The 23,784-nt window shown below is 41.1% G+C and overlaps 1 protein-coding gene across 1 annotated transcript in view; it reads left to right on the top strand.

Moving 5' to 3' along the window:
* The window catches only part of grin2ab (glutamate receptor, ionotropic, N-methyl D-aspartate 2A, b), a gene marked incomplete at both ends in the record, with an annotated part of 110,800 nt that overhangs the window by 1,545 nt on the left and 85,471 nt on the right, over nt 1-23,784 (top strand). The gene's annotated exons all lie outside the window — the stretch shown is intronic.

The raw sequence follows: 23,784 nt of genomic DNA, 5'->3' as shown, positions 1-23,784 counted from the left end.
CTATAAAAAAAAAAGAGTGTGCCCGTCTCACATGCTACAATATACAGTTTGCCCTGAATCCCATAAATCTCCATCACGATCCCTCCACCCACACCTCCGGGTTTTTTTTTTTTTTTTTTTTTTTTTTAATACTTAATTTTGAGTGTGAATGAAGCAGCATCTATCATGATCATTTAGGGCAAATTATCATTCATGCCTTCGCAGACTCTATTGTGGTGTTGGAGGGAACAGAGGAGCGAGGGAGAGGGAGAGAGAGAGACTGATGATGTGCTCAGCAGTAGCCTATTTTCTTGAATAGTGGGATGACACAAAAGGAGATCAACTCTGTAGGGCATAAACGCAATAGAGTGGGGAGCAGTGAATGTCTAGAGCTGTTGCTATCTTCATTAATATAAATATCTTTTGCAAAGCTGCAGTGAATTCTGGGTGCGATGCCATAACACCTTTAAAACCTCACCAGTATTTTAGAGCGGGCCTACTTTTCCTTTTTGTTGTCGTCACTCCAGAGAGCCTTTCCTGCTCAGCTGGGCCTTGTATTTTCATCTCTCGCAGTCAGCGATTAAGCAACTTCTGAAACAAAGCTAAACGGGAGATGCATAAAAATGCATGAAAAAAAGAAAAGAAGATAATAATAAAAAAAAAAGAAAAAGAAAACTCAGTGATGTGATGCTTAGCACATTTGCGGTCCCATTTTGGCTCCAGCATGACACAGTGTTGAAATGATGCGTCGAGATGCATCTCGCTGAGCTGAACCAACTCTATTATTGGCAAAGCAGGTAAAGTACTTCACAACGCACAGTCTCGAAGCCGCCTGTCAGTGTTGTCAAAAGACGACTGTGTTTTTCCTCTTTGTTTGCAGTTTAATCCATTTAATTTCTTACACTGGATGTGTCAAAACATTTCCTTTAACAAGTTGCCTCGAGAGCATTGTGGACCCTGAAGCAAAAATAATTGATATCCACATTGAGGTTAAGCTCTTGCACCTGAAGATTCACTGGTAGTGTTGGGGGGGGGGGGGCACAGCTTTACACAGAAGAGTCGTTCTGAGGTTTCCAGCAGAGAAAAGTGTGTGTTCTCAATCCTCTGTGTCGTCCTGGCCTCCGTGTTTTGGTTTTTAATATTGTGAGAGACATTTTTAGAGTCGGTGCCCAAAATTAGCCTCAAAAATCTACATATGCCTGCGAGTGGGGGAAGGTTCAGAAAGCAATCATGCAGAAGTTTTGTTTCTTTTTCATGAAACATACATGGGGGATTTTCATTTTGTACCTCTGCTGAACTAACTTCAGAAATGTTCCAACTATTTTTCTTTTTTTTTTTTAACTGTGACGGAGGCGAATCCATGTCTCTTTGGTCATGAAAGACATTTCCCGAGTCACAGAACTATTGCTGTCACGTGTATTTGCGGTTACTCTGTGGTATTAGACGTGTTGTTCACGTAGTCAACAGGTGAACGGCTTTCGAGTCTCAGACATGGGGATAAAGCCGACTAAGAATCTTCACATTCTCCCCCTTTTCTCTCCTCCTTTGTGCAGGATTTTTACATATTGAGGATTTTAGGTGGGAGTACAAAACACAAGATTGCAAGGTGGAGCTTATGAAGAATGATTATGAAGATGCTTAGAAAATAAAAGCAGAGGTGGAATAGGCCCCTTTCTGTCCTGCATTGTAGCTGCATTTGTCCTGAAGGAGGTATTGACACATCCTGTGATGAGGGCTACAGCGAATAATCCCCTTATCTGCACAGTTTTTGGTTGGAGCTCAGGATTCACGTCGTTGACAAGCTGTGGGCTTGAAAATATCCACTCGCTGTCGGGGTCTTGCCTCAAACTTTTAACGGCCCGGCGAGTCACCGAGCCTCCGGCATGGCCTTCAGCTGGCATCTCCTGTGTGAGGGATTGTTTTTTTTTTTTTTTTGTCAAAGTCAAATAAACCTGCTGTTCCCCTGTTTGTCTTTTGCCGCTGGAGACAATCTCTCAGCAACAACAACCGTCTCCACGAACTTCAATCGCACGTGTGGCCGACAAATTTAACCCACTTACCAGTTCACTGGTATTCAAACGTTGTGGTTTTCACAGCTTTGCTTTGTTTCGACATACAATCACAAAGTCAAATGTTGCTGACGCACGTCTGGAGAGGTTGAAAATGAGTGTTTTCCTACTTCATTTTCCCGGGAATTACCAGTAAAAAGGACTGAGTGACATATGATAATGAGTCATTTGAACCCCGCTGATCTTCTGTATGTTGATGTGTGATAGTGCCATCTCAGACGCAAGCTAATAACCCAAAAGCCTCTTTCAAATGTGCACTGTTTAATCATTTAATCAAAACACAGTCGGTGTTCTCATTTAATGAGTTAGTGAGCCATAGTGATATTAAGTAGGGTTTGACTAATTCGCGTTTTTAAACCGATCTTTCCAGAATATAAGTTGACAGTATATAGGCTGTTTTGTGAAAACCCTTTCGTGGCAAATCTCTCTTTTCTATATATTTTGTAAACACCCTATTTTTTGTTTTTGGATTAAGGAGGAGTCACGCAAATTCTCTGGTTTAACGCGAAGCCATAGTGAATCTTCCCGAGGTCATGACGAACCTTTAGATTTACTGTAAATGTAATCAAACAAGAAGTTGGTTTAACATTTGTAAGAAACGTTTAAACAACAATAGCGACCTCTTGGAAGTGTTTTACTTCATGAGCAGCAGCTGCTGCTGCTTTAACACTAACACTGAATCTGTTGGCGGTTTGACCTGCATATGGGCCACTGACTAAATGGCTCTAGCTTGTGCACACCTGCTTCGGTGAATTTTTAATGGTTTTAAAGTGTTTCCATCTGCTTCAGATTTCAGATAAATCGCATCCAGTTCCAGCACAGTGTCTCAAAACTTTATGGATAGGATTTAAGTAATCGGATTGGAATAAATCTAGAAAAGAAAAAAAAAAACTGATAAATGATATTCTCACTGCTCAGGCAAGGATTTGGATTTGAAAGAAAGAAAAAAAAAAAAGAAAACCTGACTTTAATCAATCTCAAAACTTGTCTATTTTTCATGACTTGAAGGCAGATAGTTTAGATGCTGAAAATCTGGATAATCTTCATCCTACTTGAGAGGTGGTTTCAGGGAGGATTTAGAGACATGACAAGCATAATGGAGCTGTAACCAGGAAATTGCAACCCATGCGTATTGGGTATGAATTAGCATTTCACGTTTCTATTTTAATCAAGAAATCTGTCAAAACAGTTTCATCCCAAATGCCTCTGTTGCAGATGGAGGAACCAGCTGGGCGCCTGATAAAATGGTCCTCCAGTTTCATTCTCCTTTTTTCATTCTCTTCTAATCCATGTTCCTATAGCATCGTGTTTTACTTTTGGATCGTGGCTGTCATTCAAGTAGCAGCTCGCGTCCTTCAAAGACGCAAACTCACAGAAACAAGTGTTTCATTCAGCATTTCTATTCGGCCCGCAGACGGCGTATTGGCTATAGAGAAGGGTTGTTATTGCTAACATCATTAGTTTAATTTACAGCGAGATAAAGGTCAAAGGGATGTTAAGCAACTTTCATTGATCTGTATTGACAGACTGACGACAACATCCAAAGGTCTCCGTGGGCAATGATTCAGCCAAATGGAATGGGCACATTTTGCCAGTGAAAAGCAAAAGCTATCAAGTTTAGGGAATGAGCCAATAGAAATATCACCAAGATGTAAAAAAAAAAAAAATGTAATTACAGTTCTTTCATGAGCTTTATTGGCTTAAAATTGAGAAATGTGGTCAGCTTTGCTTGTAACTTCCCATTATGGGAAGCTAAAGTTGCATGGAAAAACTCAATATTCATGTAGATCTAGTCAGTGGTGATTTGTTTTTGCCACCTTGTGCTGTGCCTTACTGTGACCGCGTAATATTTTACCCCTTAAATATCACTGGCATGAGCTATAACGGTTACCAATTACCAACTGTTTTTTGTGTTTTAGCTCCTTTTATGGTCTCCACCACTCGATAGATGTTATCTGTCTCTCTTCAGCTGGCAAATACTCCTCAGTATGCACAGGCTCAAAGAAATCTTTAATATAGCTGTTGAATTGTTCAAAAATGCACATCATTTTAAAGGCTTTTACCTCCTTTATATTTTTGCAAGAACTCCAACTATTGAGTGCCATTTTCTAAGTTAGCATCTAAGTTAAGTCACAGTTTATTTCCAGGCGTCATACAATTAAAAACACAAACATTTCAAGGTCTTTAAATAAAATTAAATTTTGCACTGTGGTGCCTGTATTTTGGATTCATAGTGCAGGGTAGCATTAAAATCGCAATAAAAATATTAGCTTGAACAAATCTAATAGAGCAATGGATCAACATGAGGATTTATTTTCAGAGGTGCCTCCAGCAACTTAATGAAGTAAGTCTAGTATGCGCTGTTTCTAATGACTGTTTTGGACTCCAGGGACTCCCTCAGTGAAATATATGGCACTTGTTAGAGTCACTAACTGCCAGGCAAATAGCACACTTTGGACTGATCAGAGGTTGTTGTTTTCTGTTTTCCCTCCACCGAACAGCTGCCTGTTGTGGCTGGAAGTGAGCTTGATGAGAATGGAGGGACCGGATCAAAACAGCACATTTTGCAGGACGGAAAACCAAATCAATGCATTGCACTGAAATACTCTAAAAGCAACTGCAGAGCTGGGACATCAGTCTGTCCAGATGTGTCGCCATGATGCTCAATGTTGTCGTGGGGATATTTACCAAGAGCTGCTTCATATCCGGAGCAAGTCGTTGGTCATCGTTGACCAAAAAAATGCCACGTGCTCTCCTTTGACATCAGTCTTTTTCCTCTCAGTGACAAACTCAAGGCTTTCAAGATGGTGGGTGTTTCATTTTGGATGGTCACACCCCCCCCCCCCCCCCCCCACTGTGTCTATCTGAATACGGTGCTTTTGAATTAGCTTGATTAGTATTTCGCACAACATGTGGCTTTGAGAGTGAAAACATTTCCAGCGTCCTGGGAGGCTTAGTTGTTACCTTAAATGATGCCTTTCACACTTTGTCAGTCTGAGTTTTTTTTTTTTTTTTTCCATCCGAGCACAAAGAGAGGCTTAGGAGTTACCCGAGTGCAGCCGCACTGGCCTTGTCACTTTGGCCAACTTAGCACCCAAACCCATATTCCAATTTTCTGCTTTCACAGACACCAGATTTGGGTCCAGACCAATATGACGCTGTCCTAGTTAAGACACTCTTTAGCTTTTTAAATCCAATTTGAGTCAGTTTTCCATGGGTATGAGGGGCAGATCAGTCACGTACAAGTATCGGTATTATTTCACCACAATGTGTCCGACAGGGATCATTGTGAGGAGCTGGAGTCTCGCCGAGTCCGTGAAACGTGGCCTCTGCTCTCACGTCTCCATGTATCACATATGTCATGGCACAATTAGCACAGTGTGCGACTGGGATGATGAATGCGTTTTTGTTTTTTTTTAAACAATGAAACAGACTTTTATTATACGTAGCAGTGGAGACAAGGCATGCACAGTAGGGTTTTCTTTAAACAATGGCATTATGGAGCTGCAGAGTAATTTTTTTTATTTTACTGTCGCACCATCACTCTGTTGGCAAAAGAGGGTGTAAAAAGAATAGTAAATGTAATTCTCTCGATAACCCAGCAGCTATTACGAAAAGGAAAGGCTGGCAGTGTGTGCCGAGTACAAAGTGTGCCAATGATGTTAAGTCTATAAGGAATTTCATCAGTCAGCTTTAGTCCAAGTAACATGGCTTAATTTTTTTTTTTTCCCATGGTTTTTTTTTTTTTCCCCCTCAAGTTCACATTGAATAAAACTTTGCTTTAAAACGAGAGCTGACAATTGGGGGTTTTCACTTTCAACTGTGATGTGTACAAGAAAAACCTGTTCAAGGATTACAGTTTCTTTTGTTTGGCTACTGAACGTTTTTACTAGCATCAACTGGAAGCCATTTTTTTTTCTCCCCTATATCAAATGACTAAGATCTCCATGATCTTGTGTTATTGCACTGGCTTTAATTTGACACAGCTCCTCTCTGGGGTCGTTCATGAGCCCCATGTTTGACTGGGCTCAAGATTCATAGCTGATGCAAGGGTGTCAAACTCATTTCAGTCCTGGCGTCACCGACACTATACACGTACACAACCTAATCTCAAGTGGGACCAGTAGAACAACTGCATAATAGTCTTTACATAACCAAAATGTATCCCCCTTTATTTTGGTACAATTCAAAAATAAGTACAATATGTTTTTTTTTTAATGACGTCTCTTGATGAAAAGGTGAAAAAAGCTTGAACTATTATTTGCAGTGGGAATTTAAAAAGATAAATGATTTTTGCAGTCCGGAGCACACATGTTTTACAACTTCACTCTCCCAGTATTTTAATTGCTGGTCGTAAGAAGGCTCGTTTTTATGTCTGCTCCTCTTCCCAAAACTGTGAGCCAGAAACTACAGTAATTACTCTTCTGAGCTGAAATACATTTCCTTTGTAATTTTAACACTTTGAGATGCTACCACGTGAACTGGAACGGACCAATTTGGGCCATGAGGCCTTATGTGTGACACCCTTTCCTTAGGACGATTGGGTGGGTGCCATTCAAACTCCCACTTGCAAATAACAGGCTTCCTCGACAATTGTATAAACTACCAGCGTTTTTGTCAGGGGCCATTTAGTCTGGTTGTGTCTCCTGAGGCCAAACTTCTCCAACAAATCGCTGTTTCACCTTGAATGTACTTGCGTTCATAAAATGCCTATGGAATAATCAATTAATGTGATATTGGTCCGTGATGTCATATCCGCCAATAATGTAATATATTTGACAACTTCAAATGCAATCAAGTCAATGTAGTAGCTTGGCAATAGTGCAGTAGGATATTTGAGATATGATTTGATATCTTGTGATAATTTTGTCAATAATCAAATGCATTATTATACAATTTCAGAAATAAATCCTTGCAAGATGGAGCCACAGTTATAGGACTATATATTTTAGAAGCAAAATATATTTTTTATTTCAGTTTTGTGCAGCCTGCCTATCAAAAATAAGTCTAGTAGATAGAATAATCATCATATTCATTCATTGGGAATGCCGGCTATGTGGCACTCGCTTGGCAAGGTATTATTACCCGATTGGCTTCATTCCATTCAAACTGCCAAATTGTTCCATTACTGGCAATGATTATGTTATTGACCATTATTGCATTATTGGTTGTTTCATCATGCAAAACCTTCATGGTTCAGATCAGTTCAGCCTCACCGTGGCGGCATCCTAACACGACATGGTCCCACTTCACGCTCAGGCTCCAATGTTGCAGTCATAATTAAAGCAGCCACTAGAGGGAGCCCTCCAGCATTCTATTGGAATCAGTTAACTGATGTTAGCTCACTCTTCCCTGGAGAATCACCCCCCTTTAATAAAGTCCAAGTGAGCTACATCGCCTCCATCCAGACAATCATCCATACTTGAGAGTTGGCAGGAACTTTAGAAGATTACAAAGTTCAATAATGGGGCTTGTTTTCTATTCGTTGTGAAAATGTATTTCTGTGCACTCGCGCTCCCCTGTTTGGACACGAGCTCCCTTCCTTCCCTTAATATTTGTGGCCCCGTACAAACTAAATGGCATTCTTGACTTTGTTTCAAGGGAAGTGTATTTTCTGGTAAATTATATTTATTTGTGACTAGCAAGGTCAAATAAAAATGTGACTCATGAGACAAATGGAGTGTTTTCATATTTTAAAAAACTGACAGATCCTCTGGAAAGCAGGTCGTATCTCAAATACAACAAAGAACTTTGACTAAGAAACAGTATTTGATGGCCTGGAATGAAAACCCACCTGTAACAAATTAAAAATAGACTATAAACCAACATTTCTTGGCCAATGCATTTATTAATTCTTTAAAAGGCAGAAAATACTTAATTTGGAACACAGTTTAATTGTATGTAGATGCAATTTTTAGCAGACAGGGCTGCTTGTTAAGTGTCACTTCGGTTATTATGCAAATTGGTAAATTATGTAAATGTGTTAGGTGGAGCTTGCAGATTTGTCAACCAAAATGGCCCTTTCCATATGAGGGGAAACGATGCTGTAGCAGGACCCATGTCCTGCTGCTTGTTTTTTTGTTTGTTTTGTTTTTTTGCTTCACTGAGAAAGAAGTGAACTTTAGCTTTATTTCATTGGAGGGATTGAATTAAATATCCTCAAAAAGTCCGAAATAAGATGCCTTTCAACTTAATGCAGCAGTGTTTGTCTATCGCGATGCAGTGTCTATAACTTACATGCATTGCGCTCCACCACCTGCAGATATGATCTGTATTCACACATTGCCAAATTAAGGTTAAAAAAAAAAAAAAAAAAGCAATATCTTTTCTGTAAGCCTGTTCCAGTTAAATGGAAGCTGTCGACACATCTGGCCATGTCCTGGTACTATGCGCTGTTCAGCAAGCCAGAGTGTCAGAATATGTGATTGTACACGAGGACGCCGTGACCTGCAATCTGCGGTCCGCCGCCATATCCGTGTGATTTCTCTCCTTTTCTTGTCAGTGCGAGAGCCCGCCCTGTCAGCCCGTCTGTCAAAGTCACTGTCAACCCCCCTGACACAAGAGCGACTTTACTGCTTGATGCAAATGAAGTTTTAGATGAAGTGTCATTTTTTTTTTTTATGCGGGGTAAATTCTCCACCCTGGTTGTACAACCAAGAGCAAAAACCACAAGTAGATTATGAGCTCTGGGAGATGAAGAGAATGACAATGATCATGTATTTGTCGTGGCGTCTGTTAGCGGGGAGGAGGACTGATTGGTGCATTTTCGCACTTGTTCTGTATTTTGTTGGTTTTGGGCACGGCTTGTTTTAAAAGTCTTGTCCAAAAAAGAACTTCTGCAAAATTAGAGTCATTAATCCACTATTGATTAGCTTTAAGTAATCCATGTCTCCATTGTACTCACAAATGGTGTAACTTTGTGTTTTTTCCTACATCAGAGGTCTCTCTTGCTTCCAATTTGTATAAACACAACACCTTGGAGCCTTCCTGGGGCACTGACTCCTGTTTTATTGATTCTCCTATTGTTGTTTTTTTTGTTTTTGTTTTTTTTATGTTATTTAACCCGTTTGTGAAGCGCAGTGTAGCTGTGAATGTGCCTTGCAGAAATAATTATTACTTTAATTATATAATTGCAGAAGCACTCGTAAATCTGTTCGGCAGTAATTGCATTTTTATAAAGCCCTGGACTTGATTTAAACGCTGCGCTGTGGTGCTTAAGTAGATTTTTATACTCACGCCAGTGCACCAGGATTCGCTGCTTACCTCGGAGATACACACAGCGCCTTGATAAATCCGTAAACAAACAGATATCTGCACCGTGTGGCTGCTTCCTCCCCCCAAATCACAAGCGTTGTACTAATAGAAGCCCATAAAATATGACCTGGTGATCAAACATTGTGGGATATGACAACATTAAAACACCTAAAAACACTGTGATTGACTCTGCCCTCCCCATTAAGTGGTGCATTTAAAACAAATGGTTAGTGAAGCAACCGAGACGTGTCCTGCCGTACAAGCAGTCGGGTTTTTACTGCTCAGGAATCTCCGACGTTGAGTTGATTTTGGGCAGATTTACACATGAATACGACCTCGATCACTCAATGATTTAGTGTCTCGGCGTCGAGTCAGTTGAATTTTCCCCCCCCCCCTCCCTTGACGTGATCTTGTTGGAGCCTCCGCCAGGCAGCGAGATGTGGACGGCCAAAAAAAAAAAATTCCCCAAATACGCACAAATTATCTAAATATATCACGCCAGGTACGGCGCTCCCCTCCGCCCCGGGGCGACAGGTGCCGCCTCTTGAAGCCCCTGTCTTCTTCTGCCAAAGCGTAGTTTTTAACCCCAGTGAGCGTCGCATCAGAAGACATATGTTGACCTGCCACTGGTGCTCAAAGACGCGCGATCGAGCCTCAAGCTCACGTCACAGACGTCTGAAGAGCAGCCGCAGTATACGTACGCCACACATCTGAATGATTTCACAGTCAGTGGGTCTGTGGCACTGCTGCCCGTTGAATTGACAACTTCATTGCACTTGAACACGTGACGGGTCTTCTTAATGTAAAATGTTTGGCAAATGCTTAAAAAAAAAAAGAAGGAAGAAGAAGAAAGAAACATGACAGGACAATTATATGAAGAGCCATGATAGGGTGTCACTGCACTGATGAGATGGAAATAATAATTGAGCCTCCTCAGCTCTCTCACAGCCTTCAGCGCTGATGGATTTCCAAACTTATTCCATTGAAGTCCTAATTAATAGCTGTTGTTAGCGTGAAGGATGCTCCCCGCCACTCCTCAGCTGCAAATCCTAAGATGGTTTCAGTTTCACAATTTATTGAATTTTGCTGTTTTTGTAATGTTTAATAACACCCAAGTCGAGAATGAGCAGATATTAAGTTGTGCCTATAATTTCATCATTTTCTGTCCCATCAGGAAGGAGTTGATAATGTGATAATTTGCTCTTATGAGAAGACAGAAGTTTGCAATGATTCAAAGCCGTGATCGTGACACCATTTGCAAATGTCAAAGAAAGTTATAATTAGGCAGTTTGTAGAATCTACTCCTAATTTATTTAGAATTGTTATATATCTCCACACTGGATTTATTGACTCAACTTGCATGCATTTGACATTTGTCACAGTGACGTACATTTGACATTAGCCTGCAGTAATTGTGATTAATATCCATGTTGAAAGTGGTAAATATGATCTACCGCCACACATCACCTGTAAATGAAGACAAGAACTGGACATTGCCGCCACAGAGCAGGTACCTTCTTACCTTAGAGGCAGTCTGGAGGGTGTTTTCTATGCACTTACTTTTAGTTGAATCATTCTGTTGTAAATCACAATTGTCATTTCTGTTTCCAGCGTTCCGTTCTCCCATTCCTTGTGGGATTCCCTGGTTGCTGTTGCACTTTTGCTTAAACCTGGATTAAAGCTTGAATTTATTGCTCACAGCATTTGCTTTTTATTGTGATTGTTTATATGCAGTATAACTCTGAGTACAATCACAGTAGAGACAATACATCAGTCGTTTGTAAGTGCATTGAGAAAGAAAAAATCACAAATAGAATCAAAACTCAGATTTTTCTTTAAAATAATCATTGATATTTTAATTTAATTTTTTTTTTTAGGTTTTATTGTTCACACAACACCCAATTTTAGTGGAAAGGGGAACACAAATGTCCAGAATATATTTATAGAGCGCATTATCACAAGGCAAATCTTTCGAGGAGACGTGAGGTCATTCCCAATCAGGTCGTGTGGTTTATTGATTTAATTCTCTTTGTATCTAAGAGATGATGATTTAACCTTGTTGCCTTCAGCTTTTTTGTGACTCGCCCAGCTTAGGAAGATTACTGTCGTGACTTCCTCCTCGAGAAGTGATTCCGGACTGGAATCATTCAAACATGTGACCGACATGTCAAATTGGCAGCACATTTACATGATGATGTGCATGTCTAAAAGGGGCTCGAGCACAGAGGCATGAAAGGAAACAGAACAGAGCACATGGACGCACATTTTTCATGGTGGAAAGAGGAGGATTATAAATGCAGCTTCTGCACAAATCAAGCTCAAATATCATGTGACATAAAAGAATGTGACCAGCCGGGAGGACTCTGATTTAAATCACAAGCAGATAAAATAGTATGATTTTCTTCTTTTTTCTTATTGAATTTTGCTGCAATATGAAGGCTTTTCAAAATTGTGGTGGGTGAATAAATGTCTCAGCAGTAATCAATAATAGATTGCCGAAAAGATCGGTACACTTGTCATGCACCGAAATGGGAACAAATTCAGTTTTTGGTTAAAAATTCAAAAGGGGGTGAGTTTATTCCTTCATTACATCAGATTGTCTAAAAAGGCTCACCAATGATTGTCTACAACCGCCCTGTGTCACTTTAATGTTTCAGGTCCTCTCAATAATTGAAGGCCAGAAAAATCCCATCGCGTATTCATAAGGATGGCCCGGTGTCGGCTCTGCATCCAGGCACAGTGCCCTCATCAGCGTGGCGCTCGTCCAGTTTGGGATCCGCTGTACGTTTAACATGCACTTTTAAATGCATTAACTTACATGTGAGATTTGGTACAACAAACAGCTCTTGTAAAGCTTGCGACCTGGACGTCTCCATTTCTCGTTGTCGCCGCAGCAAACTAATCTAGGTTACGTCGCTATTACACATGCAAACATTCACAAGTTAGACTTCTGCCTCCGAAGTTCAGCATCTGGTAGTGCAACTGTGATGTCAAATGAAGAGGAGCTTATTAAATTGCTATTTCCATCTTGCCGAGGTCAGAAGTGTCCTCGTTGAAAGACTATCCTTTCCTGCTTCTGCACAACTGCATGATATGTTTACTCCCCCCCCCCCCCCCCCCCCTTACCCCTCGGTTACCTCTTGTCTTTTTAATCTCCCGGAAAACTGCGTCTTTCCAGCTATTGTTTCACATCCTGCTACAAAAAAAAAGGAAAGTACACACACACACACGCACGCACGCACGCACACACACACACACACACACACACACACACACACACACACACACACGCGCGCAGTCTCCGGATGAATAGAGAAACATGTCCTTTCTGCTTTTTTTTTCTTTGTCCTTATTTATTTCCATTGAAATATAAATGACATGACTCCAGTGGATATTTTCTCTGTGCATTACTTCTATACATCATTCCACGAGCCAAGCAAAAGCGAGAGATGGAACTGGCCAAAAGACGTCCCCCCTCTTAACACGTCGACACAAACTCCTCTGCATTGCTGAAATTTTGATGTGGAAAAAGGCTGTTGGGATGTTAAAAGTCTGTGTCTCGGGGAGCAGCGAGTCGGCAGGCCATTTTTTTTCTTATCCTCCTCCTTTTTTCTTCTTTTTCATCGCCGACGAGCAGGGAGACACTCGGAACCTCCGTCAATGTTGAACAAATGAAAATGTGATGTTTCAAACGAGTCCTTTTCACCAGATTTGCTGGCGAATCAAGAAAACAAACATTTGCGTTTCGCAATTCACTGTCTGGGTGGGTGGATAATGATACGCAGTGTGCCTCGGTAAATGCAGAGCAATCTCTCGGATTATAAACCTCGGCACTCCCAGGTCAGAAAAGAGGCGTAACTAAGAATGTGGCTTGAAAGTGAACCTGCATTAAGATTATTCGAGGGCATGCACTGTAGCAGTATTCAACTAAACCCCCAGTTTCGAATTATATTTAGCTGCCTGGATTTATTTTGATTTATGTGTTTAGTTTTGTATAAAAAAAAACAACCCCAAAACAAATAACACTTTCTGTTTCTTGTTTCGTAGTAACATACGGTGTTTCTATTTTCTCGTTTGCATGTTCTCCCAGTGTGTGCCAACTTTCTCTTGTAGTCCAAAAACTGACGTCTGAGGTTAACGGATCACTCTTCATGGCTTGTAGGTGTGATTGTCTGTCAGCTGGGATCAGCTCCCGCACCTCATGACCCTGAAATGGATAAAGCAGTGAAGAAAATGGATGGAAGGATATCGTAAACATTCCGGGATATGAGATTTAGTGGCGCGATCGGGAAAAAGACGGCTAACTAACCTGTTTAAATCACAGTGGTTCCCTTCAGATTTACGTCTGCGAAGGTCTGTACTGGCGCAACAAAGCTGACTTCCACCGCAGCGTCTCGCTGCAATTGACTGTTTATTTCTAGATCCCAGTGTTGAGTTATAACGATCTGCGGGTACATTATCAGAAATAGAGGAATGGGGAGTTCCGGTGACACTTAGTGAATAACTGGTGTTAATGTTATGAGATTGGACCCACTTATGGGCCGGTTTCTGGCCTGTGTGTTGTTTGTTTGACACCGTCTCTGAAAGTTTGTATGAATTTCAATCGTGATTTCAATCACTTTTATTTCTAATGAAACATCCCACATGCCATTTTGTTGATATATCTACACCAAAGGTTTTCCAACAGTACTAACTGTCTCCATTCCTGAATGATGTCCTAGAAGTGTAGAAAGTGTGTCCTCTCTCTCCCCGGCTTGTTCCAGGTTTTAAAAAGGGTTTCTACAACCAGCCAATCAGAAATCAAACCCTATATAGTGTCATCGGGGGTTTAGCCAATCACAATCAAGGTAGGCTCCTCCCCCCTTTGACTCCTCCCACAATCAGGCAGCTCTGCTCTGGCACATGGCACCATGAGAGGAAGTACTTCCTCCTCTTCCCTAGAAGGGCATGTGTGGGCGGAGCCAGTCCAGCTCACACAGACACAGCCGATTCTGAATGCAGCTCCTTGGATCCAATATTCAAATGGGAGGGAAATCAAGGAAAAGCTGGATTTGGGGCAATAAACTTTGAATATAATGTTTTAGGACCAACAAGACCAAGTGAAAGTGATGAAAAGCTGCATAATATTCTCATGTGATCACCAACTTGATTGAATCATTTCCAGTTTGACCTTCAGCTAAAACATATGAAGTTTAATAGTAGAATCTTTAAACTCCAACTTAACATTTCAGTTTTTAATGTCTCCATTTGCGTGACAGTTTTAATATGGAATCGAGATTTAATTCAGAACGCTTGTTTTTTAGTTGTTTGTTTCCTTTTAGCATCAATGTGCTTTTCATGCTGCCTGGGGGACGCCTCCCTTTAATAAGAGATCTTTCATCAGTATTTACATGGTTAAATACATTTTTTTTTTAAATCCTATTTTCATGATTAATTAGATACTATTAGATAGAATGGAAAAAAGTGATACGGTTCATGCAACGAAAGGATTAAATATCGCATTTTACTAAACAAATACCAGTTATCATCATTAAATAGCAACAACAACAAAAAAAAGAAGGATCCTACTGGAGAACTTCATGTGGTCCTCTCCTACCCGCTTAAAATAATAGTGAAATAGGCTGGGTGCGCCGTGTACAGCTCTGTTTAATTAAATATGACGTGCTCAGTCCCCCACTGGAAGCCAGTGAAGCTCTAAGAAGTGACAGTTGCCGACATGACTCTGAGCTTTAAGTGACTCCAACCAGTTTTTTCTTCCTCCGCTGCTTTAAATTTATGTTGCAGATGTTTTCTTATGAGTCCAGCACATGGATTAACGGCGTCTAATCAAAACAGCAATGGATCAATAAAAGTGTCCCGTTCACTCGTTAAACCGCAAAGTCTTGTTTTTCTGTGTCTGCACACGTTAAGAGCGGCAACGTGTGGGCGTGGATGATTTGGAGTTGTTTGTCAGATAATTACTTTTTCAATGAGCAGCGTAAAACGAGTAATTGATTGCATTTTTCAAGTAAATAACCCGGCACTGGAAGCAGCGTCCTGCCAATGTCATTTACATTTGACAGACCGATGCGCCGATTTCGGCGTCGTTGGGTCTGCATGTTGACTTTCAGCGGCTTCCAACTTCATTGATCTCATTTACGCTTGTCACCATTTGTCTGCCGTGTTATTTTGCAAACGCATTATGTGTGGCTGTGTAGGTAGATGAGCTCCCCCCCCGGTATTTATCTGGCACTGCTTGTATGCATACACATGTATTGATTTATTTCCAGTTTGAATTAAATTTGAGGATAAATGCATCGTCGTCATTTCCAAAAGGGGCGCTGACCTCGGTGTCAGTTGCGTTTCCAGCTGGCAGAAGCCGTTGAGCACAAAACCAACCTTTCTAAATCACTGAGCGTTTCTGTGATGTGGGCAGAGAATCGGAGGTCTGCAGGCAGGCTTTGCTGTAGCAGCGCCTCATTACCACGTCATTGTAAAGAACGCAGCCAAAGTAATTAGCAGGCAAAATACCTCTTGTTCTCACGTCCGGGTCGGGTCTTTGATCGAGACGGGATGTATTTGGTCCTGCTGCCTGACAAACAGGGTCTTCTTCTATTTAACTCAACCTAATATATCCAGCATCTTCTCCTTTGGCTGCTTCCGGGTTGTTGCGCAATCCCAGATGTTGAACACATTGACTGCATAGGCGGCTTGCACTCAGTGAGATACTGATTTTCTATAAGGTTAATACAAGTATTGAAGTGTTTGTGTGCCGTTAATGTGTGCAATAATCATTTTTGGTTTCGATGCTGATGGGTTTGTATTTTTTAAAACATCTGCAGACATTGAACTGCACACATTGCTGGTGGAGGAGAAACACAATGCAAAACAAAGCATTTTATACCAGTTAGATTCTTTTAATTTTAAATACTTGTTCGCCCTTTGTTTTCAATCTGCAATTGTCGTAACTTATGGTTCATCTTATCGCTTTAGTTGGACTGTATTACACCTTCAATACATTCTTAAAAAAACAAAACAAATTGTGTTTAAAAATGATCAGATCTTTTATCAATCACCACTAGTTCTATCTTAATGCTTTATTCTTGAAGAGGTAAAGCCTCCCCCTGGTCCGTAGCACCCCTGGCTAAATAAATGTGTATTAGAATATAAAAATAGATGCAAAAGTGAAAAAGAAAATGAATGAACCCAAAATGGAATGACTGGTCTATTAAGGGTTAGGGTTAAAAAGAACTTATACGTGATCTTAATATGTTTAATTCTTATCCATTATTTTATACTGATGATTGGAGAAGTAGATTACAGATTATAGAAAACAGATTATTAATGACTTGGGAAACAGAAATCCTACATAAATATCATAAACTGTATAAAGATATCCGTACAAACAAATAGTCCAAACTTGTACAACTTGTTTTTTTCAGTGTTATTCAAAATTAAGCAGTGCAAGATCAAGTCCAACCCATAAATCATTGACTCACTTTATGATGTAAAAAGATTATTACAATATTAAGGGAAACACATTTCCTGGCCTATAATGTAATATTGCAGGTTTTTAAGTTTTGAGCTCAGCGCCTTTTTACATTATTGACCCTTTTGGGTTTCTCAATTTTTTTAAAAATTGCATTTCGGGCTCAGCACTTTTGTTACATTATCGAACAGTTCTTACATTTTGGGTTTTATTACATTATATTTGACAACAATTTGGGTCGATTTTACATTTTGGGTCGTTGTGACATATAAGGCTCTAAGAGGGCGGCGTTCATGTTTTGCTAGTTTCTTTTTCGTGAATGGATGGCGCACGTTTCATTCTTGAGTGATCACGTTGACTCAAATGCATCACAGACTGAAATTTTAATCGTGCGATCTGCACACGGAAAAACTTCAAGTCTTGTCCAAGAGTTCACGAGATTCATGTCACACAGTGTGGCTAACTGTGAACCTAACTGACTTCACATCCTTATTGCTGTTAACGTCAGCTGCCAGTGCTATATAATTTATCTGGTGATTTTCTTTTTTCTTTTTTTTTCTTTTTTTAAATCTCAACTTCATCAGCTAAAATTGATTTCGTGCTAAATGACAGCCGGATGAATGTTAAGCTGTCAATTGGCTGTGCCATTATTCAAGTCTATTAAATGTTGCTCCAGTGTGTGTGTGTGTGTGTGTGTGTGTGTGTGTGTGTGTGTGTGTGTGTGTGTGTGTGTGTGTGTGTGTCTACCTACTCCCAGCAGTACTTGTCTGCCAGGTTTCTCCCGGTGTCTCTCTTCCTTTAAGCCTCACAGTTCAGAATCTTTGCTCCAAGGTTTCTATACGTATCACGAACCCCTCCACACACAAACAAGCACATTCAAAGTAGATTAAGTACTCTCACTGTAATCCGCTCCACTCCCTTTATCCTTTGTTGTGCCTCTCTTAGCATCGTCTCCTCGGAGTCCATCACTGATGATACGCTGGTTCTGCACAGATGTATTTTCTAGTTAAAATCGTTGAACCTTACATTTGCAACGTCTAATGATACGCGTTCAACCCATTACATTTTTCACACTCATTAATCTTCCAGACACACATGAAGTACATACAGCGGTGCGAAGGTACTGTGGATGTCATTGTTCACCACCTGCTGCTTCACCTCCTCCAGGCCCCATGCAGACAGTTGTGACTTGCTCACCCCAGGCAGACGCCGCTGTAGCTTTTCCACGACATTAGTGACTGTGGACGGCTGCTCTGCTCCCACCAGTGACACGTCAGTGCTGCGGTGTGAGTGTGTGAACGCCACACATTACTCTCACACCATGTCCAGACTCCATACCGTCATGATCTTGTGTGTCGCTGTTTTGAACCGTGCATCCGCTGCCATCGCTGTTAGAACTACAAGTTCGGTGGAATGATTCAAGTCTTTTGCTGGCAAGCTGCCAATCAGGTAGAGTTTGTAAAACTACAGTCAGTTTTAATGCACAGAATTTTTTATTTTTTTTTATCTGGATGCTTTTTTTTTTCTTCTTTTTCTTCGATTCCACACCTTTTTAAACATTTTCCTGAAATATGCCCCCGAAGACGTCACACCGCCATCTGCAACTTGTTTTAATTATTTATTTATTTTATTTTCTGAGCACAGACTGCGCAGTAATGTGCCGAGCATGGTTAGCTTCTCACAGCACTCTTGCAGCCAAAGAAAACTAAAGAAACAATAAAGGTGGGTGGCCAACTCTTCTTTTAACTTCTGTACTCTGAATCTTTCCAGAGACTTAACACTGAACTGCTCTCCTCCAAAAAGAGACACACAGTTCTGATCTGCAGCACGCAGAAGACTCTCTAAATATGCAGTTTATGCAATTTGCTTTAAGAAATGGATACCGTTTACCTTCTTGGGTGCATATTTCTGATACAATCACATGCAAATCATGCAATCGTATGAGCCCTGGGCCTGAACACAGATTATGCACTGGCTGCCAGTTTCTGAGGACAACACTGGGTGGCTTGACGTTGTCAAGTAAAAAAAAGCGACAAGACCATTAGTTCATCCCGATGAGCATGTTATTTATCAAACAGATGCACCAGCCTGGAAACACAGTTTTCCTGTCATCTTAGAGGCAGCTTGCATGCATCTAGTCAAGTATGCTGTCCCTCTTCATGCAAATGCATTTAGCATTTAAAGGACTGCACAAATACAAGAGGGGAGATTGGATAGAATGTGACTGGCTGCACACGCCGACACATCTATTAAGGCTCAACCAATATTCAGCGGCCACTTTTACCGGATGAGCACAACTCTTACATTTGAAATGGTGCGATTAAGGGCAGTTATGGTGAGGTGACCAAAATTAATAACTGTGCATTCAGTGAAAATCACCATGACAGCAGAAGTGTGGTGAAAGCAAAACTGAATTACTTCCATATCAGAATGACAAGCAGTGCAGTAACCACATCGCCTCCTTTAATAAGAAAGATTGAATGGAGAGTTGTGGCTTTCCTCATGTAACCAGAACCCAACACCTTCTGATTAAAATGATTGTGATGATGATATTTTATTGCATTGGCTTGAATTTTTTGGTTTATTTTTAATGCTTCTTACTGAATCGAACCCCACAGATAATCTCATGACAGCAGCCACTTGGTTTCACCTGTGATCTGTGGAGTTCAATGTGATTCGGCTGCATGCCCGGAGCACCACATTTTATGGCGTTTTCCTCAATGACCTACTAGCCACATTGCGTTTTCACTTCACCACCAAACTGCATCTTTGGAGATCTGGTTTACATGCAGCTTGCACCTAAAAGACAGTCCCAGTTACTGATAATTAGCTGCTGCCTTCGTAAATCAGACACTAATTTCATGCAGATTGCCAGTTCAAATATGTACATAAATCTGGCCCTGACACCCAGAGTTTGGAGCTGGGTAATATGGGGATTAACAAACCAAATGGAAAGAAAACAAAGAAAAGACACGTGATGGGGGGGGGGGGGGTACAAAGGGCTTTCATGTCAATAAGGGAAGAAAAGGGGCTGGAATGATGTTCATGTTTGCATGGCTTTTGTGATCCACTGCTACTACAGTGGCTGTGTACAATAATAATATTGGATCACACCAGCATTATTATTATTGTGTTTTCCGTGACTGTAGAGAGCTTACAGCCAGCTGTTTTCTCATATAACACGGACGACGCACAGGTGTGGGATTATTGGGAACGTTTGTGTTGACTTTTCGTCTTGCGTTCCCACGCGCGCCCCAATAGGCCCAAGTTCAACACCATAAAAGCTCCTGTAACTGGAGGATGATGAAGAGGAGTGTCGTGCGTTGCCTGAGTAGTTTTACTGGCTTGTTATTTGTCTTGTCTTCCCTCTGGAGGATCCCATTTTGTTTTGATTTTTGCTTGCAACTGCACAACCACAATCAAAAGGCGTTATAAATCGAACCTATATAATCCAATGTTCAGCTCATATCTCGCAATATAGATTTGTTTTGTTCAGCTTGTACGGAGATGGAATCATGCATGTGGGGGGGATCCAATTAAAATGTGATGTGAAACTGTTGCAGTAGGCAAATCAATGCCAGCTGAGTCCTACAGAATTTGCATATCAACATATTTGGCCATACTTTGTGCACCTGAACAGTCACACAGTTCGTCATGTATGTTTGAACTTGATTCGCTGTTTTTAAAAGCCTTTAGACATTAAAAGAAAAGCTTTGAGAAGAGTATCACTTTAAAACAAAGGCGTAAAACCCATTTCAATTAATGGGCAACTTACCCTCAATGGGTCTGGACCAATTGAAAAGTCAGCCCCTGAATAATATCCACTTTACGTTTGTTTTAGTGCATAGGGAAAATGTTCACATTCAACGCTATTGTAAATAAATTAAATGTGTTTTTCAAAAGTGCAATTTAAAATCCAGTTACTTTTCATGCTTGTTTTCACTAACTCACATTTCCGATTTAACACTAATGATCCTTTTTCGCTTGCAGAAAGATATCCAGATTTCTCTGCACCTTGCTGGATTCGGCAGCTGTGGGTGTCGTGTTATGTTTTCTGAGACGGTGTGTTTCAGCGTCTCCTTTTTTCGTTCATCGCATCGGATCATGTGATCTGCATGTTTGAGTTGGTATTTTCTTGGTAGTTTTATGCCCAGCGCTCTTCGACAAGCAGCACTGTCGACTCACAGCTGACAAATTAGGAGGAGCAATGACTTTTGGCAAAAAAAAAAAAAAAAAGCAGTTAAATCCTTTATAATTTTTTTTCCCGCTTTGCACTGTTATCCAATGGGCTGTTTTTGGCCTTCGGGCCATGTGTTTGACATCCCTGCCTTAAAGTATTTCGCATATACAGCCCAATAACCACGAGCCTAACTTGTGTTGTCATCCAGAGACGCTAACGCGGAGCCGCTTCATTGACGACGAACGAAAGAATGAAAGTGTGGACTGATAGATTTAAGCAATTACACCCACATGAGCTTTATTTAATGGGAGTTGGGGCTAACATTGTTGAACCAAAAAATGCGCTCACATCCGAGGAAAATCACTCTGGGTTGTGTTACAGTGTGCACAAAGACTTCCTCTGATTCATTGTCACTGAAGCTGCTTGAGGGCCTCTTAATGTGAGCCTCCACTTGGGCATGGGGTGTGTTGTCTCCAGCTTTGACAGAGATTGTTTTCCACAAATGTAGATTCAACTTTAGCCACAATGGCGAGAAACAGTTGTTTGCGAAAGACTCACAATTGGCCACAAAAGCTCATTTTCCCTTTCTTTTATGTCAATGGATTCGCTCCTGAGAAAGAAACAAACTACCGTCTTCATTTTTATGGAGTAACTACTGTTCACTGCAATATTTTCAACATTTGGCACGGTTCAGTATCATGTCATTAGTCACCAGATGTGATTTTAAATTCAAATCCTGGGAGACAACAGGAACTCTCTGTGACCCAAAGTTGTTTTTTTTTTTACAGAAATGTTGGCCATTTTTCAAACTATGGCAAAGCACATTCTAGCTTCTAGTTATGTTAGCTCTGATGCTAAGTCAAGGGAAAGTTAGTGTAATCTTGTCCCATTGGTTGGGGCTGACGTTAATTCCCTGGGACAGGAGTGTAGCGGTGTGTGATTTAGCGGCGTATGCTAAGTGCTGCTGGAGCTGCAGGCTAGTCTGTGGGCACCAGGGCAGAGAGAGCAAGCTGGGAAAGTACTGACTTGACTAACTGGCCTGATTAGACCGGGTGTGAGATGACATGGATAAGACACACACACACACACACACACACACACACACACACACACACACACACACACACACACACACACACACACACACACACACACACACACACACACACACACACACACACACTAACCTAGCCCGGAAAGACAGATTGGCAGAATTAAAGAAACGGTGCAAAAAAAATAAAATCATATCATGGAAAAATAACAATGGAAAAGATCAAGAGGAAATGAAGGGGTGAGGGAGTGTCGGCTCGCGTGGATGCAAAGTTTGAAAAGGGGCAGAAGTGAGGAAGAAAAAAATGTAGAGACAGTAGGTTAATTTTGTGGACGTGATGTTTCCTCCCGGGGTGTTTTTCAGCTCTGCTGGACTGTGGTGGTGTAAGAAATTGGCTGAGATGCAACGTAGCATTCGCGTCATGGTTTCATTAGCTCTCATTCAGCCTCAGGCATTTCACACTGCATTTCCTCTACTCATCTGCTCCGCTCAGATCCGCTCACATTACAGGAAAAGGTAAGACAGAGTGCGCTGAAACTGGAAACAGGAGCTTTGACTCCTCTGAATTAGACTGGAAAGTGGTGAGGATATAAAGTTGAAACAAACGCTGTTTTTCATCTTTGGAAATGGTATTGATTGATGTAGACACTTGTGTGCCTTCAGCGATTTAGGATGCCCCCCTCCCCTTCTCATAACCCCATGAATGAGGTAAAATCAGATTACATTCATTTCAGGGTTATTTTATCCATTAACAGCTGGCACTTTACTATGAACACTGCCTACAGGCAGAGATTATGTTCAAATAAAGGCAGACAGTGGGAAAGAGATTTGGGGCATCTCATGAAGCCCGATTAGTGGTTTAGCTGGAATAAAGTTCAGTTAAACTCCGGTGTCCTAACGATCGCCCACTTTGAGACTGAATTGAGTGATTTTTGAACGGTGGCGGACAGAGAGAAGACAGCGGGATGGCCTATCGTGTAATCTTTGCTTTTCCACTTGCGACTTGTGCCAGTAATTAAATTCAACTCTCATATCTTCGTCACAGTTTTGTTTCTTCCAGAGATAAATGCAAGGCAATCTGTGAGAAACCCGACCCTTCATTTTACTGCCCTCTCTGTGTTTTTGAAGACTTGCTCAGCATACGCGAGTCCCTCATATGCCGCCGGTTTGAAATGTAATCCGTCAACGACAAGGTAAAGTCGTTTTTTTAACTTGATTCACAGCGTGTGATTCAATTTCTCGCCAACAAAACATTGACGGCAGGAGTCATCATCTCTTCTCTGTCTTACACACACAAAACACCGGCGGGTAAATTTCATACAGCTGCAAACGGAGTCGGACAATAAAATGTAAATAAGAACAAGATGCGGGTCTGCAAATCTCATAAACACATATTTTATTCAGTGCAGATCAAAGATAGCATATCAGATGAAAAACTGAGACGTTTGACCATTTGATGTAAAATATCAGCTCTTGTCTGTCAGGCTGCCCGACAGTCTTGGTATTTCTCAGATGCAAGCTTCCTGTACGTTGTATTTCTTGTGTAACGGCAGTTCAGCACCCAGACTCTTTTACTGTTATGTTGCTGGTTCAGGATTGTTAAATAAGGCTTCCCCTGTCATCTCAATGGGAGCAGATGCGCTGAAACCTTTTTATAGAATTGATGGTGCTTTTAAACAGTAGCATGCGGTGGTGTTTCAGGGCCAGCAGTTACACCCCCACCCCCGCCGCACATTATGTCCTACAGTAAATACACAATCCGAATTCAATGTAAGGCCACTGC

Source organism: Blennius ocellaris (genome assembly GCF_963422515.1).
Source record: "Blennius ocellaris genome assembly, chromosome: 3".
Lineage (NCBI taxonomy): Eukaryota > Metazoa > Chordata > Actinopteri > Blenniiformes > Blenniidae > Blennius > Blennius ocellaris.
Note: the sequence above shows the minus strand (reverse complement) of the source record. Positions and strands in the feature narration are given on the sequence as shown.